The sequence below is a fragment of the Hippichthys cyanospilos genome, chromosome 13 (assembly GCF_059441005.1).
Source record: "Hippichthys cyanospilos isolate Australia breed blue-spotted pipefish chromosome 13, RoL_Hcya_1.0, whole genome shotgun sequence".
NCBI lineage: Eukaryota > Metazoa > Chordata > Actinopteri > Syngnathiformes > Syngnathidae > Hippichthys > Hippichthys cyanospilos.
The window spans coordinates 19,134,468-19,153,298 of NC_142381.1; the positions used below are offsets into that span (position 1 = coordinate 19,134,468).

The following is an 18,831-nucleotide window of genomic DNA, read 5'->3' on the forward strand; positions in this document are numbered from 1 at the left end:
AGGAAAGAACACAACTTGCATTTTTTTTTCGAAAACTGTTGTTAACTGTAGTTGTCCATGGCATTCTCAATGTTGTTGTGCCAGGTTTGGGGGCAATCTTTTTCCATTTTTTGGAATCAATGGTGATAACAAACTTCTTTGACCAAACTGGCATCTCTCGCCATTCCTTCTTTCGTGTTTCTTCCATGGTTTCTTCTTCATTTTGCTCCAAGGAAACATGTTTCCCATCATCTACATATTCCTTCTGTTTTTCTTCATCTGTTTCATTTTCTTTCAGCTCACCAGTTTTTACATAGCATTCTTGGTTTACTTTTTGTTTTTCTTCCTCTGTCTCTTGTTTTTTTTCCTCCTCCAGATCATTCAGTAGCACATCTTCTGGTTCCTTTTGAAGGCCTTTGCATGTGTCTGATTTATTTTCCTGTTCTCATAAACTCCTCAACCCTTTACTATTTCTACTCCATGTGATACACAGCCATAGTCGTTTTTTCACGTTATTTTCACCAAATATTTTTGAGAAGCTTCTGCCCATATGGGCGAAGAATAACTAGTAGCCTATCTCTTTTTTCAGTAATCACACTCCTCAGGGTTTTTACCAAACCTTGCACTACATCAGCAGTTTCCCATAAATTCTTTCGTTGAGCTTTGGTTCCCTTTTTTACTCTTCCCATATATTTCTGGAACAAAATCCTGAAATAAGGTACAGGCATTTTTTTTTTTTTTATATATTTCCAAGTCATTTCAGTATTCATTCAACAGTAGTTGTCAATTTTTATTTACATTACTTAGATCTGTGTTTCAATATCACACTTTGTACTCTGTAGTTCACAATTTGCAAAACAGTAATTAATTGGCAATTACTTTATACCGAAATAATTAACATTGAGCAACATCACTATATAGTATGCACTATGAAATACAATATACAGCGGCAATTATTGTTTAACTACCTTGTTGTCTTTCAAATTATAAATGGATTGGCATTCATTAAGAAAAGTATATAGATCTAAGTTTATATATATATATATATATATATATATATATATATATATATATATATATATATATATATATATATATATGTATATATATATATATATATATATATATTATATAAGTTTATAAGTACAGTCGGCCCCCGGTTTACGAACACACTTTTACGAACATTTCGATTTACGAGTTTTTTGTCCCCCACTTACACACAAACCTTCCGTCTTACAAACAGTACGACATGACGGTCATTGTATTAGTACATTTATTTTCGCTTTGCTACGTCAGCTAAATCAGAAGTTGACGCTCAACATGACAACGTTGAACGCTATTGCTCTTACAATGTCACAGTCACTGTCTCAGTCACGGTGTCAGTCCCGGTCTCACTCACGGAGATGCTATTGGCCGGTGTCACGTCAATCACAGAAATGCCCATATGCTATTGGCCGAACGCCTTTATCTAGTTTGATGGCACAGCTGGTCGGGATGGAAGGAAAGGAGAGAAAATGAGTCAAAAACGGAAGGAAGGAATATTGTGAAGACTTTGCAATCTTTATCTGTTAGACATGGCTTCTAAAATTGCAAGTGGCGATAAAGGAAGAAGTAAGAGGATGATGACAATAGAAACCAAGCAGGAGATCTTCTAAGGGCAAGACTTTCCTTGCCGGGGGACGGACCTCGCTCGACAACAAAATGGAGAGGCTTCTTCTATTATGGATTAAAGAGAAGGAAATCGCCGGTGATATGTTTTAGTTTGAGAAAAGTTCTTGTTTAAGAAAATAAATAAATTCGGCGGGTTGGTCTCTGCTCACCTCCGTCTCCACTCAGCTCAAGTCACGTTGCTCCAGAGGAAAATGTCATTTATCTTTTATATATCCATGTTAATTAAATTGACTTTACAGTAGATAATGGTGCTAATTTTAAATATGTATGTAAAATCGTGGGGGTTTTATCTATATCACCATGCATTGCCAGTCATTGTTTACGAACATTTGACTTCACTTTGCTACATCAACGAAATCATCCGCTCCAAAATGACACGCTAACGCTGATATGCTATTGCTCTTACAATGTCACAGTCACTGTTTCAGTCACAGTGTCAGTCACGGAGATGCTGATATGCTATTGGCCGAACGCCTTCATCTAGCTTGGTGGCACAGCTGGTCGGGACGGAAGGAAGGAGAGAAAATCAGTCAAAAACGGAAGGAAGGAATGTTGTGAAGACTTTGCAAACTTTATCTGTTAGACATGGCTTCTAAAATTGCTAGTGGCGGTAAAGGAAGAAGTAAGAGGATGATGACAATAGAAACGAAGCAGGAGATAATAAAAAAAAATAAAAAATACGAAGGAGGTGCACGCATGGTTAACTTTGCTCGTGAGTATGGCCGTAACCGTTCGGCAATCTTCTAAGGGCAAGACTTTCCTTGCCGGGAACGGACCTCGATCGACAACAAAATTGAGAGGCTTCTTCTATTATGGATTAAAGAGAAGGAAATCGCCGGTGGTATGTTCTAGTTTGAGAAAACTTCCCGTTTAAGAAAATAAATAAATAAATTCTGCGGGTTGTTCTCTGCTCCCCTCCGCCTCCACCCAGCTCAAGTCACGTCGCCCCAAAGGTAAATGTCATTTTTCCTTTGTATATGTTATTTAATTAAACTGTACAGTAGATTATGTTACTCATTTTTAATATGTGTGTAAAGTCGTGATGTTTTTACCTAAGGTTTTTGCACGCGTTGCACGCATTGACTAATTAACATAGGTTTGGATTGCCCGTCATACGAGCAGTTCAAGTTACAAGCATAGCCGCTGAACGGATTAAGTTCGTAACACGGGGGCCCACTGTGTGTATATATATATATATATATATATATATATATATATATATATATATATATATATATATAACTTATAAACTTAGATCTTGTCCACCTGAGAGCGCCAATAGCAATGGAATCTCCAAAAATTTAATTTCAGGAAAACACGACACATATGTGAAAATTATTGTAGTAATTATTGACTAAACATTTTTGTTCTTTGTAATTTCTTGTTTTTAATAAATTCTTGCAGAGTGAAATTAACTGACAAATGTTAACAACACAAAAGTTGCGTTGCAGTGCTTCTCTATTATATTTTGCCAAGCCCCCCAGGAAAGAGACAACCCTCCACACACTCACACACACACAAACACACACACAATTGACGCAATGAGTATAAATAAGATCATCTATAAAAATTGTTTTAAGTTTTACCTGAATCTCTTTTAACATTACCAAAAGAAAAAAAGCAATATAAATCTTTCAACAACCCCAAATTATTGTTTTTATGCGTTTATGGGTTACAGCTCAGTCTAAACCAGAACAAAATAATTAAATGCATCAAATTGCCTGAAAAAGAAAGATGAAAATTCTTATTTGAATGCAATGAAACTTCACATGAAAAAACAGCCTTTTCCCTGGGGTCATCCGCACCCCCCTGGCATCAACTCTCGACCCCCCTAGGGGGCCTGCCCCAGTATTAGAGAAGCACTGTTTAATTACATTAAACAGAAATGTATTCACATCTCATGGTCTGAACTTTATAGCAACAGAAATAACAGTAAAATTGTAACGAAAACAACTCACACAAATCCTTGGAAGTGACTGTAAGGACTTTTTGTGATTAGAGGACGTTTTTTCTCTTCTGCTCTTCTTCCAGGCAGTTGTATAAATAACAGGCAGGTATCTGGGTGGATGCATCCTTCTGGAAGTTAATTGATGCTTGCTCATGATTGGTTATGAAGTGATCACATGCTGTTCACGACCTATTACCTACTTTGTGAGAGTCCTGCACAACTAATTAAAAATCATACTAATAAAATTCATTACTTTGTTGTAATTAACTACTGCATTTGCCTTTGGTATCATCAATATGCTCTATTGAAATAATAATGCTGAATAAACATCAATTGATTAATTTAATTATAAAACTCTAAATGCAGTAGGCCTATATTGTTACAGTAGTTAAAAGGTTTAAGAATGTCCTATCTAATGTAACAATGGAACAGTAAAACTTAGCAGGTAAAGAATAACGAACAAACATGAGTAGTTGGCTATTTCATCTATTTTTAGTACAAGAAACATCAAATACATTGATAATGTCTCATCTTTAAATTGCACACTGACACACACACACACACACACACACACACACAGATCATATATATATATATATATATATATGTATATATATATATATATATATTTTTTTTTTTTTTGATAGATAGATAGATTTAGATACGCATTATTACACATGAGGAACTGTTCTATTGCAATACAGGTTAAGCCACAGGTATGGAAGGTAGTTAAAAACTGAACACATGGGGAATAACGTTCAAAAGAAAGTATGAGGAAATGTTTGAGTGATTTTACGGTGACTATTCTAAAAAACAACCGAGCTATTGATCAATATATGTGTAAATATTGATCAATAATCATAAAAAAAATCCTTAAAAATTGGCAAAGGAATTTATTTGAAAACCAGAGAAAGTAGCATGAAGGGAAGGACGTCACTGATGTGTGTGGTGATTTTGGAGTCCCTAACCCAACCCACAGCAGAGCTATTGATCAATATATTGGTAAATATTGATCAGTAATCATAAAAAAATCCTTAAAATTAAGCAGAGGGATTTATTTGAAAACCAGAGGATGTAGCATAAGGGGAGGGGTGTCACTGATGTGTGTGGTGATTTTGGAGTCTCTAACCCAACCAACAGCAGAGCTATTGATCAATATATGTGTGAATATTGATCAATAATCGTAAAAAAAATCCTTAAAATTAGGCAAAGGGATTAATCTGAAAACCAGAGGATGTAGCATAAGGGGAGGGATGTCACCGATTTGTGTGTTGATTTTGGAGTCGCTAACTCGACCAAACTCAGCTATTGATCAATATATGTGTAAATATTGATCAATAATCATAAAAAAAATCCTTAAAATTAGGCAGAGGGATTTATTTGAAAACCAGAGGATGTAGCATGAAGGGAGGGATACCACTGATGTGTGTGGTGATTTTGGAGTCCCTAACCCAACCAACAGCAGAGCTATTGACCAATATATGGTTAAATATTGATCAATAATCATAAATAAAATCCTTAATTAGGCAGAGGGATTTATTTCAAAACCAGAGGATGTAGCATAAGGGGAGGGATGTCACTGATGTGTGTGGTGATTTTGGAGTCCCTAACCCAACCAACAGCAGAGCTATTGATCAATATATGTGTAAATATTGATCAATAATCATAAAAAAAATTCCTTAAAATTAGGCACAGGGAATTACTTGAAAACCAGAGAATGTAGCCTAAGGGGAGGTATGCCACTGTTGTGTATGGTGATTTTGGAGTCTCTAACTCAACCAACAGCCGAGCTATTGATCAATATATTGGTAAATTATGGTCAATATGCATTTTAAAAAATCCTTAAAATTTATATTAAACAATATTGGAGCTATAGATGAATATTCAGTTTATTAATGATTTTTAAGAACAAAACTTGTCCAAAATTAAACAAACGCTGTTTTTTATCCAAAAGCACTGTCCCAATATGATTATGTTAATGTATTTGATGTGTTCGTTGAATTCATATTTACAAATTGTGGCAATTGTGGCGTTATTTTATTTTTCCCTCCTTGTCTAGTAATTTGCATACGGTCCCTTGCGCACTTGCCCAGCCTCTGCTGCTCATAGAGATCATTTGCTTCTTTTCACCGAAAGAAACGGTTTAAATATTTTACAAATGTCTTTTTTTGACATTGCAGCTGGTACTCCGTGTTACGAAGGAGGCATAAAGGCAACTTTGGTGTTTCAACGACGTTTTGTCTGAGAGGTATTGATTGGGAAAGTCCGAATCTGCCAATATCTTGCCAACTTTACTTAATGTCTCTTCTACACTCCAGAAAAGTGGAAGTTCTCAGCAGGGCTGTCCTTTCCGGATCCACTGTAAAGTACACAACACCCGCTCTTCGTGCGAATATTTGAGCAAGCTTAAACGTCGACAGGTAACACAAAGCGACGCGATATTCCACGTTCGGTGTGAAAGTGTTGCAATTCAAGTACGTAGTGGATGTGGTTTGGATTAGATGGAGAAAGAGCTGGTAATTGTGTAGTGCTCAGTAAAGTAGTTCAGTGAAAACCTTTTTTTTTAATAAAGGGTTATGAATTTCACATTTTTTAAAGACGATGAATTTGACAGTTTGTCCAATTTGAACTTTAACTTATGACTGCGTAGTATACAAAACTAGAAATTTTGAGTGTGCCTGACTCTGCTCCCCTCCCTTGTAAATACTGGCACTGCTCAGCAAATTCAGTATTACTACATCAAACTCTCATCATTGCCTCTTTTACATAAATATATTTTATCTAGCTTCAGTTAGGAAATTTTACTTGTAGAGCAATTGAAGAAACTGGCACCTCTGCTTTCCTCCAGACATTTTCCCAACCTTTTAGCATGTCACCTTTTTGGTGGATGTTACGTAAACTGCAGGAGAAGCACCTTGAAAAACGGGCAGACAAAGACATATGTGACACACATTACAGTGTACTACATTCAGCAGAATTTACAGAATTTTGAGTTAGGATTTTAATTTTCAGTTAAACTCAATTCAATTTATTTTGAATTCAATTTTATTATTGAATTCAAATATTTATCAACCACTAACCAATGTATTTAAATAAAGTTGAGCCAGATTTTGGGATGACCATCAACAGACTACATTATCTTAGATATTTGCATGGATGTTAAAGGAAATGGCTCATTTTATTTTATTCAGTTTTTTTTTTTTTTTTTTTTTTTTTGGGGGGGGGTTCCATTGCATGCAATGATGCTTTGTATTGTATGTTTTTGTAGGTTTCTGACCATCAGATATTTTGTGGGCATCACCAGTAATCAGAGTTTCAAGAGGGTCCAACCCCTACAGTTCCAAAAAAGGTAAATGAACACATGGACATATTTTGATGACACTAAAAAAAATGTTTTGAGGGGTCCTTTGTTACTTTTTTGTTGTGGAATGTTGTCAGTGTAGTATGTATTGCCTTCTTTGTCTGTGTTACCTTTGAATGTATAGTAACAGAGCCAAATAGTCTAAATGTCTCTCTGTGAAGAAGGTGAAGCCTGCAAGTCAGGATACATTCGCAGTCTTGCTTTGTTGTGACGAGCTCCCCTGTAATTTATATCTTTGGGATAATAGTGCCAGTCTTGGGGTTTTTACAAACTTAACTAAACATACCCCAAATTTGAAACCCAAATATCTGTCCAAGTGAGTGACAAGTTAGACAAATTGAAAGGTATATATGTCTAAGTACTGTATCAAAATGTTTGTGTGTTACAGATCAATAAAATGGATTACTTTGGTAGTTCTCGAACAAAAAGAAGACGTATTAAAGCCAAAGTTGCAGAGCACTTGCAGATTTTGGAAAACCTGCGTGCCAAAGATAGAGTATCTTCAAATTTGGAATGTGTCGCAGAAATGAACAGCCAAATTCTTAATGCAGAGGTGGATTCTCAAACCCTGGCAAAAGAAAGTGGCCAAGAATCAGATTCTGAGATGTTCTGCTGTGGTAGCAGTGAAGAATTCAATTTGGATGGTAGCACTGAAGGGACTAATTCTTGTCATGATCTGAAAAGCAAATTAGCTGACTGGGCCCCAAATCACAATATTTCACACAGTGCTTTGTCCGAACAATTGCATATTTTAGTGCATTCCGGTCTGGATTTACCCAGAGATCCAAAGGGTCACTCTGGTTACAACTCCTGTGAACGCTGTACAGAGCATGGGATTGGCATGGACAATAAAGTGGTGTTTCCTGATATGAAAGCACCTCTTAGAACATATGAACAGTTTGCAGGTATGATAGATGAAGAGCATCATCATGGAGTGTCACCCCTACAAGAGCTTGGCATAGGGATGGTGTCAAGCTTTGTACTCGATTACATGCATTTACAGTAGTTTGCTTAGGAAATGTTAGAAAACTTGTAAGTCTGTGGATCAAAGGACCTTTAAGGTGTCGGGTTTCTGCAACCACCATCACCATTGTCTCTAACCATTTAAAATCAATTAGAGAACATCTCCCAAGGAAGTTTTCTTGAAATCCACGGTCACTTATGGAATATGGTCAGTGGAAGGCCACTGAATTCAGGAAATTTTTGTTGTATACTGTTCCTGCTGTTCTTCAAGGACGATTACCTACATGGCTGTATAAGAACTTTATGCTACTGTCAATAGCAATGAGAATTCTTCTCAGCCCAACCTTGTGTTCTGAATACTGTGACTATGCAGACAAATTATTGAAATGTTATGCGACAAACTTTGTGAGGATATGTAGACCAGAGCACCTTGTGTATAACACCCGCAGTCTTATACATCTGGCTGATGATGCAAGAAAGTTTGGTGCCTTGGACAGTGTTTCTTGTTTCCCTTTTGAAAATTATCTCGGCACATTAAAGCGGATGGTAAGAAGGCCCCAACATTTTCTTCAACAACTTGTAAGGCGTTTAGGTGAAAAAAAAAATCCCCAGTGAGAATGGAAAGGAAATGAAGAATAAGCCTCAACAACCACATCTCTATGGTCCAACTCTCCAAGAGTTCCCTGCTTGTGTCCAATACAAGAAGTATAGACATGAGGGACATATTATTTCATGCTCACAAGGCAACAACTGCTTTGATGTTGAGGGCAGAGTTGCTGTTGTTAGGAATGTTGTAAAGGTATTATCAGGGGCTATGTATACTTTGTGTCAATTTTATGAGAGACATGGATGCTTTTATAATTACCCTATTGATTCATCTTGTGTGGGGATCAGAACAGGAACACAACTCTCTGACCAACTTCATGGTGTGCCTGTGACTGACTTAACAAAAAAACTCATACTGATTCTTATGCAAGAGGGGTATGTGGCTTTTCCACAGTTACATGATGTGTGATTGATCGAATGAACCTTGCAGCATGTCCCTCTTCAGCATTGTGGAGTTCAGAGATGAAGAATCAAGATAAGGGAAGGCTCTAGTGCAGGGGTGCCCAATACGTCGATCGCGATCTACCGGTCGATCGCGAAGGTACTGTGGGTCGATCGCATGGCATTAAAACGTAGACGTCAGCCTATGATCCGTCTTCACTCTGAAATTTGTTACTTTATTGGCATATGGGGGGAGGTCGGTCTGACCAATCTGACCTTTTCTGACAGAGGGGTCACTGCACATGCGCACATAACGGCGCGTTCTCGCAAGCTAGTGAGTTAGCCTCTAATTTATTTATTCTAAACGTAAGGATATAAAAATGAGTGAGGGAGCTGGACCAAGTAAAAAGCCAAAAACGTACCATTTCCATACGGAATGGGAGGTGGACTTTTTCTTCACTATGTCATTTTCAAAGTGCGTTTGCCTCATCTGCCAGTCTGTCATCGCTATACCGAAAAAGGGAAATGTGGAGCGGCATTTTCGGACTGTTCATAAAAACTACGATACTGACTTCCCTCCGAAAAGCGAGCTGAGAAGGAGAAAGGTGAAAGAACTAAAATCCCAGTTGTCTGGACAGCAGTCATTTTTCTCACAGCTAACTTCAAAAGCAAAGGCAGCCACCGAAGCTTCGTTTCGGGTGAGTCACTTAATCGTTAAGAACAAGAAATCCTTCCAAGACGGAGAAATGGTAAAAGAGGCATTTGTTGAAGCAGCTGACTCGCTGTTCAAAGACTTTAAAAACAGAGTTGTATTGAGCAATATGGATTCATGTAGTTATGCAAGGTACACCAACATATATGGTTCATATAAAGAATTCTCAATATTTTTATAAATAAATATATGTTTTGCAAATTTATAGTAGGTAGATCATTTTGACTTGGTCATTTTATAAGTAGCTCGCATGCTGGAAAAGTGTGTGCACCCCTGCTCTAGTGGATATAATCCCAGCATGCTGGTTTACTGATGAGGACAAGACAGTGTTTTTGGCCATTGGTTCTAAGTCTCAATATCACTAAGGCAGTTAAGCAGCAAGTTCAGCCAGATGCTTCATGGAAGACGTACAGTGTGCGTGTTATTGGAAATGCAGATAAAAAACATTTTTGGCGTGTGCGGGATAAATTAAGATGTATAAGATTTGGACTAACCTATGCTTCTTCTGTTTTTATTTTTTCTTCTTAAGATACATATGGAGATGCTCGGTGTAAGCTAGCACAGGCAGAGTTTGCATCTGATCTCCAAACAGACAATGACGTACCAAAGAAGCGACAAAGAAGGTAATGTGAATGTACTTAAACTTTTTATTTTTAGTCAGTACCACAATAAATGTTCCTGCCCATCATCACTGACACGACTTTTCATTTCACATTTTGGAAAGTGTTCTGAAATCAACTTTGTTGTTGTTGTTGTTAATTGCTGTAAATATGTCACAATTGGCCAAAAGACTAATTGTCATTTTTAGTGCCAGACACATTGTTACAGTTTCATCATGAACCATGGTAAACATACTGTGTAGAACAATATCAATATACAGCATAACATGACGATAGGTCATTAAAGATTCATATTTTATTGTGCTTCCTTAAACTTCTATGTGTATGCCTGTTGTACTTGAACCAACAGACAATACTGACACATTTTAGAGTCCACCAAATTCTGTTTACAAGCTGACAACTTTCCCAAACGAGACCACGCCATCAATAATGCATAATTGATCATTTATGTTAATATTGTCCCAGTGTATTTACCAAGACATTGCTATGTTTAAGGAAATTGTAAATAACAATAATAAGTGTTCACATTTTTTATTATTTGCTAAAGTATTTTTTCCGTGAATGTAGGCCATCCAAAAGGACCCAGGTTCTGTCAAGTTAGGAGGAGGCTGAGTCAGGTGATGAGGACCAGGTGCCACCCTCTCCTCCCACTGAATTTAGCTGACATTCAGCAGTTGAATACAAGCCTAACATTTCCTCAAGAGTGAGTGGCTCCAGTGTGGCCCAGAGTGTTCGAAGCCACAGCGCGACCTTGAGTGTTCGAAGCCCCAGCGTGCCTCGGAGTGTTCGAAGCCCCAGCGCAACTCCGAGTGTTCAAAGCCCCAGTGCGACCCAACGTGTTCAAAGCCCCAGCTCAACCCCAAGTGTTCTAAGCCTCAGTGCTTCCTCGAGTGTGAGCAGCCACAGTGACATTGAAGGAGCAATGTTTGTAAAATTGATAACTCTCCTGGAAGAAGTGAAGGACACTCAAAGAGTACATGGCAAAATGTTAAATACACTGCTGAAGCAGAAAGTGGCCATGCCATTGTTGGAACCACCTGAAGGAGCAGTATTTCCACGGACCACAATCCAAGATGTGCAGGTCATGAATGAGAAGCTCAGGGACTCAGAGTTCATGTCTGGAGTTGTAAATTCGAACTCAAACTGAAATATAATCCAAGCTGTAAACCTATTACTCTTCTTTCTTTCCTGTGCCTTTCATTCCATACATTCAGATTGCTATGGTGGGAGAAATAGGAGGTACTTCATTGGATGATGCCACCAGGAGAATGATGGCATTCCTCGTGTCCAATGAATTGGCACTCCGGTTCAACTTTTTTGGACGCCATGGCAAGAACAAGTTCAGAGAGTTGCGTCTTTTTGACGTTATATATGGTAAATTTCAGTTAATGTTACCTCATGTAACTACCTTTAGCTTTTTAGCTGTTGAAATTTTGCAAAATATCAGATCTACATAAGTAGATGCATGTTTCAGCTTACAGCTGGCTGAACTGGTTAAAAATGGGGCACAACAACAACAGGCCAAGGCCACTGTTTAGTTAGCTGTGCAGTTAATGTGGTTTTCCTTATTCTCTTCATGGTGGCACATGAACTTTGTTATTCTGTGCTGGATGTTATTTTTTTAAAAGCTTTGTGTAATTAGACAAGATACCCCTTCCTATGTACCTCTACCTAAATGTTTTTAATCACTCCTAACTTCACACACTTCTAGGTTTTTTAAAGTACCCAATACCTTTCTTGAATGAAATTGATTATAAGGTTTTGATAATGTTAAATGCTATTTATATTTTAAGGTGTTATTATTAAAGATAATTTTCATACAAACGGGTGACAATTAATTTTGCATTGATAAATAATTTCCATTCCATGATTTGTTGTGTATATGTACAAAACTCTAAAAATATGCTTAAAATGGTTGTGGACAAGTTTAAAAAGCAGTTAAGTGATAAAGAGATGTAATACATTTATTTTGCTAATTGGTGCTGCTACTCAGTGTAAGGTTTGAATGGAGTTCTTATTTTTTGCTAAGTGAGGTTCTGTGAAGAAAGTACAACTTGAACATCATGTAACTGTTATTTTGGTTCAGGAAGACTGTAACCCCATATTCTCTTGTTCATGACAGATAAGACTACACAAATATACACATCATAACATTGTTTATGATAAATAATATTATTCACCACACCATGGATTGTGTTCTTGTCACCTTTGTTGAAAACAAATGAACATGACCAGGTGGTGGAGAGAAGAGGGTTAGCAAAACAGTGAAAAAGTCACCAGACTTGCATAGTTCACCTTTAAATACTGATAAAGTATGGGCCTTAAATAGGTCCCAGATTAGTTACCCAGTCTGGCCCCATGTAAGATTCGTCGGGTACCTCTTCGTGCCCATGTGGGCAAAGATATGGGGCTTATATTGTTCCTGTGCAACTCACCAAGATGGGCCCCACCTGAAACCCAGTCAGAACCAACTTGAAACCCATTTGGGCAAACACGGGTGAGGCCACGATGGAAACTGCGGAAAAACCCACTTGAAACCCATAATGTAGTCTATCTGGGTCCCATCTAAAGCCCAGCCAGATCCTTCTTAAAGTTACACAGGTGGGGCCTAAATGGGTGTCGGATAAATTAACCAATTGGGACCCATTTAAGTTCCAGTCGGATCCCTCTTGATGCAAATGTGGGCAAAGATATGGGGACAACATGGGTCCTGTGCAACTCACCAAGATGGGCCCCACCCGAAACCCAGTCAAAACCAACTTGAAACCCATATGGGCAAACACAGGTGAGGCCACCATGGAAACTGCGGACAAACCCACTTGAAACCCATAACGTAGCCTTTCTGGGTCCCATCTAAAGCCGAGCGAGATCCTTCATAAAGTCACACAGGTGGGGCCCAAATGGGTCTTGGATAAATTGCCCAGTTGGGTCCCATTTAAGTTCCAGTCTGATCCATCTTTGTGCCCATGTGGGCTAAGCTATGGGGTCTACATGGGTGCTGTGCAACTCGCCAATTTGGGCCCCACCTGAAACCCATTAAGAACCCATTTGAAACCCATATGGGCAAACACAGGTGAGGCCACCATGGAAAATGCGGACAAACCCACCTGGGACCCTTATCTGCAACACAAATTTAAACCTTATGGGCCCCACGTGGACATGCTGGCTGGGTTAGTTTACTGTATTCTATATAACTTATCTAATATTTATTTATCGTGTAACAACCGCATGAAAACAAGGCGTAGGACCCAACAAGTTCTTCAACTTCTTCCTACTCCTTTTGAACATATAAACTCCTGAACTGTTACTTCTACCATCTATTTTACTTAATATTAAATGATTGTAAATGTCAAAAACTTGCAAACAAATGTGTTCTTAATGACCAACAGTATGTTGTCAATATAATAATAGTTCTAGGTATCATTAAATTATATTGCATAGGGGGGGGTCGCACTTCTCTGGAGATGGCCATGTTTGTTATAGCTACAGACAATGGTAAATGCAAAATCTGCAGCACCTCCTGCTGTCCTTGATGAAAAAACGGTCTAAATCTTACACACCATCCCTTTAAGTCATGCTATTTGAAATTAGTTATTGGTTGCTTTAATTATGTTAAGACATCCAGGGTGCTATCATAACTGAAAAAATATATGGGTCATTCCTGAATTGGAGGACATATTACATTCATTCATTAAATTAAAAAAAAAAAAAAAAAATGCACATTCAAAATACTAAAACATGCAGTTTCTGAGTAAGTTTACTTTTCCTGAGACCAAATCTAAAAAACTAAAAGTGACTATAGATAGGTTAACTATCGAAAAAATTGTATAAGAACAGTATACCTAAAAGGTTTTATACCTAAAAGTCCTCTTAACAAAGCAGGATTGGAGCGCAAACATCCTAGGCATGTCTTTGACAGTCATGTCTCGGAGAGTACTGTACTTTGTTATAATTTGACTATATATATATATATATATATATATATATATATATATATATATATATATATATATATATAGTTATGGTGGTCTCTACATTTCACGCTTAGGCCCTTAAAGGCACTTAAACATCAATAAACCTGCATCATCAATTAAAACATCATTCTTTGAGCCAAAACTTAGAATAAGTGAAATAATTTCAAATTATTTTTCCACGAAGTTTTATGAAGTCCACGAAGAGAGGGCAAGCTTTAACAAGATTGGACGCAAAATTACAAATGGCAATTTAATATAAGTGTCAAGTCTGGGTATGGTGAGTTGGGAGGAGGAAGGAAGGGGACCAAAAAAATGCAGGAAAACTGCATACTGCATACTCATGAAACACATATAGCCAAAGACTGCTTAAACTGTTGGCATTGCACTTTTTTGACTCTTATCTCCTTCAAGAAAGACACACAAGTGATGGCTGCATTTTAAGAGTTTGTGGACGAACTAGAAATAGTATTTTGTGACCACTTTTTTATTTTGACATCTAATTTTACATTATTTACATTTGTCATGACCATTCTCAGTTAAATATCGTACTACCTAATTTACTTACCGGTAAGCATTCATGCACAATTTAAAAAATACATAATACTTGTTAAATAGTGGAAGCAATTTTTTTTAGGTACATTTTCTGTATTGACCTCATATGTGGGTTCTGACTTTCTGGAAATAGAAGAAAGAAACGCCAGTGCACTTTGTTCTGTTTGTAACGGGGTGTCAGAATGCAATATATTTGTTTTGTAATTTTATGTAAAATAGATTCAAGGGCATTCACAAAACAGCAATATATTTCTGGTAGAAGGGTCATAACGAGCAATTTGTGTTCCATTGGCTCATTGTTGAAACATCTTTAACCTGTAACCCCACACTGTTGAACACCACCAAATTTTACAGCTTTGAAACTGATCATTAAAACAACCATCTCACACAGGCATTCATTAAGTCATCATTATGATTCTCATGAAGGGACGATTTATCGCATCGCTTTGATACACTGCATTAATTTTACCTGTTAAATGAGCAATTTGCTTTTTAGCTTCCATGTTGCATTTAAGGACCAAATTTTCCATTCATCCATTTTCATTATCTGCTTAACCTCACTAGGGTTGCTGGCTTTCTGATGCCTATCCCAGCCTTCTTTGAGCAGTAGGCGGGGGAGACGCTAGACTGGTTGCCAGCCAGGGCAGGGCATACAGTTCACAACCATTCTTCACTTCTAACGCTGTTTTTTTTTTTTCTAATATACATCCTCTCTACACGTCCGCTCTGTAGCTTTTGGGGCCGTTGCTGCTATATTGTTGACATCACTTCAAATGTAAGCCTCTTTCCAGGCGCGTATCACAGTAGATTGTTTGTGAAGCAAGATTCAAGAGAATGGTCCTCGCAAACTTCCAAATTCCTGCCTAAAGGGTACATTTTCTTATATTAAGGTTTAGCCACACTGAAGTGGTGCTTTTTTTTTTATTATTGGGGCACCTATACACATTGAATTGTGCCAATATAGATTTTTCTAAATTACAGACCTGTGTAAGCTGGTACTAATTGCGATACAGACTTGACTAACAAAGACTCTACAGTCATAGCGTCATAGCTCTTCTTGCAGGAGCCATGCATCTCCGACAGAAAGTTTGCCTGAGCTCCCCTATGTTTGCGTTTACAAAACCAGGATACTCACAAGACTACGTGTATTCCATTTTTCATCATGAGCCATTTTTATTATATATATATATATATATATATATATATATATATATATATATATATATAAAGCCCTCCCACAATGCCATTAGTGCGGGTCGTAGCCTACCCGCTAGTTAGGCTAGCATTAGCCCTTAGTAGCCTGCTAGCCGCGGTGAGCTTGTTCAGACGCATAATTGTTTTAGCCCCCCTGCTAGGCACACTCCATCTCAGTCAACTGGCTCCTGCACATTAGTTATAGGGGACTCCATCACCCGTAACATTAAGCTTAAAAAGCCAGCCACCGTAATGTGTATTCCTGTGTCCAAAGCACCCAACATTGAAGCTAGTCTTAGGGAGCTGACACACAAGAGGCCTAGACACCAGCTTAGTGCAAACAACACTAGTTACTCGGATATAGTGATACACGTCGGCTCCAATGATACTAGAATGAGGCAGTCTGAGATAAAGAAGAACCTACTGTAGCTAGGACTTGTAGTTTAGCTAGAAAGATGAGTCAGCTTCCAGTTATTGTCTCTGACTCTCTGCCTGCGAGAGGCAATGATGAGAGGTTTAGCAGATTGTACTTGCTTAACTGGTGGATGGCTAGTTTCTGTAGAGAGCAGGGTTTCCATTTTGTAGATAATTGGCCCTCTTTCTTGGGCCGGCCCAACCTGCTAAAGATGGATGCCCTTCACCCTAACTAGGAAGGCACCATCACTCTTTCTAGAAACATAGATTACTGTTTGAGCCTCCCATGACTTCTCACATTAGAGCAGACATGTCCAAAGTCCGGCCCCCGGGCCAATTGCGGCCCGTGGACAAATTTTTACCGGCCCGCGGCCTCTATCATGAAATCAATAATATGCGGCCCGCCAGCACTGTTGACCACAGTATAAAATATATGTGTACAAAAAGCTATTTTTCATATTTTTCATTTCACCAGAAGATGGCAGTAGCCCTGTGGCCGCACTCTGGCCGCCGTGACCCTTGACCTTGCGTGATCGTTTCAGCCCGGCCCATTTCTAACATGGCGTCTGTAAACAAAAAAAGGAAAGTTGACCGCGAGGGCCGCCGCTTCCAGGACAAGTGGAAATTTGAGTATTTTTTCACTGAAATACGAAACAACTGTGTCTGCCTAATTTGCCAAGAGACTGTGGCTGTTTTCAAGGAATTCAACATCAAGAGGCACTACCAGACGAAACATGCTAGCTACGACAAGCTAACTGGGAACAAACGCGGTGAAAAAGTGAAGCAACTGGAAGCTGTTTTAACGGCACAGCAAAGCTTTTGCACAAGAGTCCGTGAGTCAAATGAAAATGCCACAAAGGCAAGCTACGAAGTGGCAACGCTGATTGCAAAGCACTGCAAACCTTTCACTGAGGGTGAATTTATTAAAGACTGTGTAATGAAAATGGTTGAGAAAATTTTGTCCCGCGAAGAAGCAAGAGTTTGCCAATATTTGCCTGGCTCGTAATACTGTGGTACGGAGAATTGAAGACATTTCATTAGATATTAAGAGACAGTTAGAGGCAAAAGGAACTGAGTTTGACTTTTTCTCGTTAGCGTGCGATGAAAGCACGGATGCGTCCGACACCGCTCAGCGGTGCCACAATTAAATGATCCTGTTTGGCTGGCTGATTTGGGATTTTTAGTTGACATAACGCGACATCTGAATGCGCTGAACACAAGCCTTCAAGGGCAAAATGCAGTGGTAAGCCAACTGTATTCACACATCAAAGCCTTTCGGACCAAGCTGCTACTTTTCCAAAGACACCTGTCACAGGCGCAGCCCAATACCGCACATTTCCCGTCGCTGCAGGAAATTGTGACCAGTTTCCCACAGATCAATATCAGTGCGCAAATGACAAAGTATGCAGCAGACATCTCATCTCTGGTTGAGGAGTTTCAGCAGCGCTTTCGGGACTTTGCAGCTATTGAAAAGGAGATCACGCTTTTTTCCTCTCCTTTCTCCGTGGACCCTGATGACGCTCCAGACCACCTGCAACTGGAGCTCATTGAGCTGCAGTGTGACGCCGAGCATCGCAGTCGGCACCAACAGCTCCCTCTTGTCAACTTCTACCGCCAGCTGGATGAAGGCAGGTTCCAAGCAATTCGGACATTTGCTAAGAAAATGCTGAGCTTGTTTGGCTCCACATACATGTGCGAGAAGACATTCTCCGTTATGAACATTAACAAGAGCCGCATGAGGACGAGACTGAGTGACTCTCACCTGCGTGACGTCTTGCGCATCAAAACCACTGCTCTTGAGCCAGACATGGACTACATACTGCAGTCAAGATCCCAGTATCACCCTTCACATTAGTGCAGGCAAGACCTTTGTTAAATCCTCTGAGTTGAATAAATTCTTAAATCTCAGTTAATTAATTTTTTTGTGATGGTCAAAATCACAGTTTGAATATGCAGTGATCATTGTTTTGTTTTCAGCACTTTTCCTACAGTGAGCATATAATAGTGAATAATATGTAATGTTTCACATGAACTTAGATATCCTTTATAGTTTTCTTAATTTTTTGTGGTTTGTGATTTCGGTAAAAACCTAAATGTAAAAAAAAATGTAAAAGTAAAAGTATGCCATTTGTAATTAAAAAAAATCCCAAAAAGTTCATTTGTATTTAATGTTAATGGTTCAAAGAATGTCAGGCTAAATAGTCGGCCCCCACACATTTTCACCTTACCAAATCTGGCCCTCTTTGCAAAAAGTTTGGACACCCCTGCATTAGAGCATGTCGGGTCGCAGGCGAGTAGCGAGTCTGCTAGTATGGATGTGGAGTCGTTAATGCTAGACTTAACTGGCACTAGGCTGGACTGCTACAACACACATAGTGTGTGGATTGCAGTCACCTAGACTAAGTATACTGTTTCAATAAGATTTCTGCTGAGGTGGTGTTGATTAAGGAAAGTAG

At 38.6% G+C, this 18,831-nt stretch overlaps 1 long non-coding RNA gene across 1 annotated transcript; it reads left to right on the forward strand.

Annotated features, from left to right (window-relative positions):
• Positions 1-5,709: 5,709 nt before the first annotated feature.
• LOC148414154 (uncharacterized) lies at positions 5,710-11,412 on the forward strand. Its single transcript, XR_015867629.1, has 5 exons — positions 5,710-5,846; positions 5,917-6,018; positions 6,867-6,947; positions 10,151-10,244; positions 10,809-11,412. It is a non-coding gene; the product is annotated as an uncharacterized LOC148414154 (long non-coding RNA).
• The last annotated feature ends 7,419 nt before the right edge of the window (positions 11,413-18,831 follow it).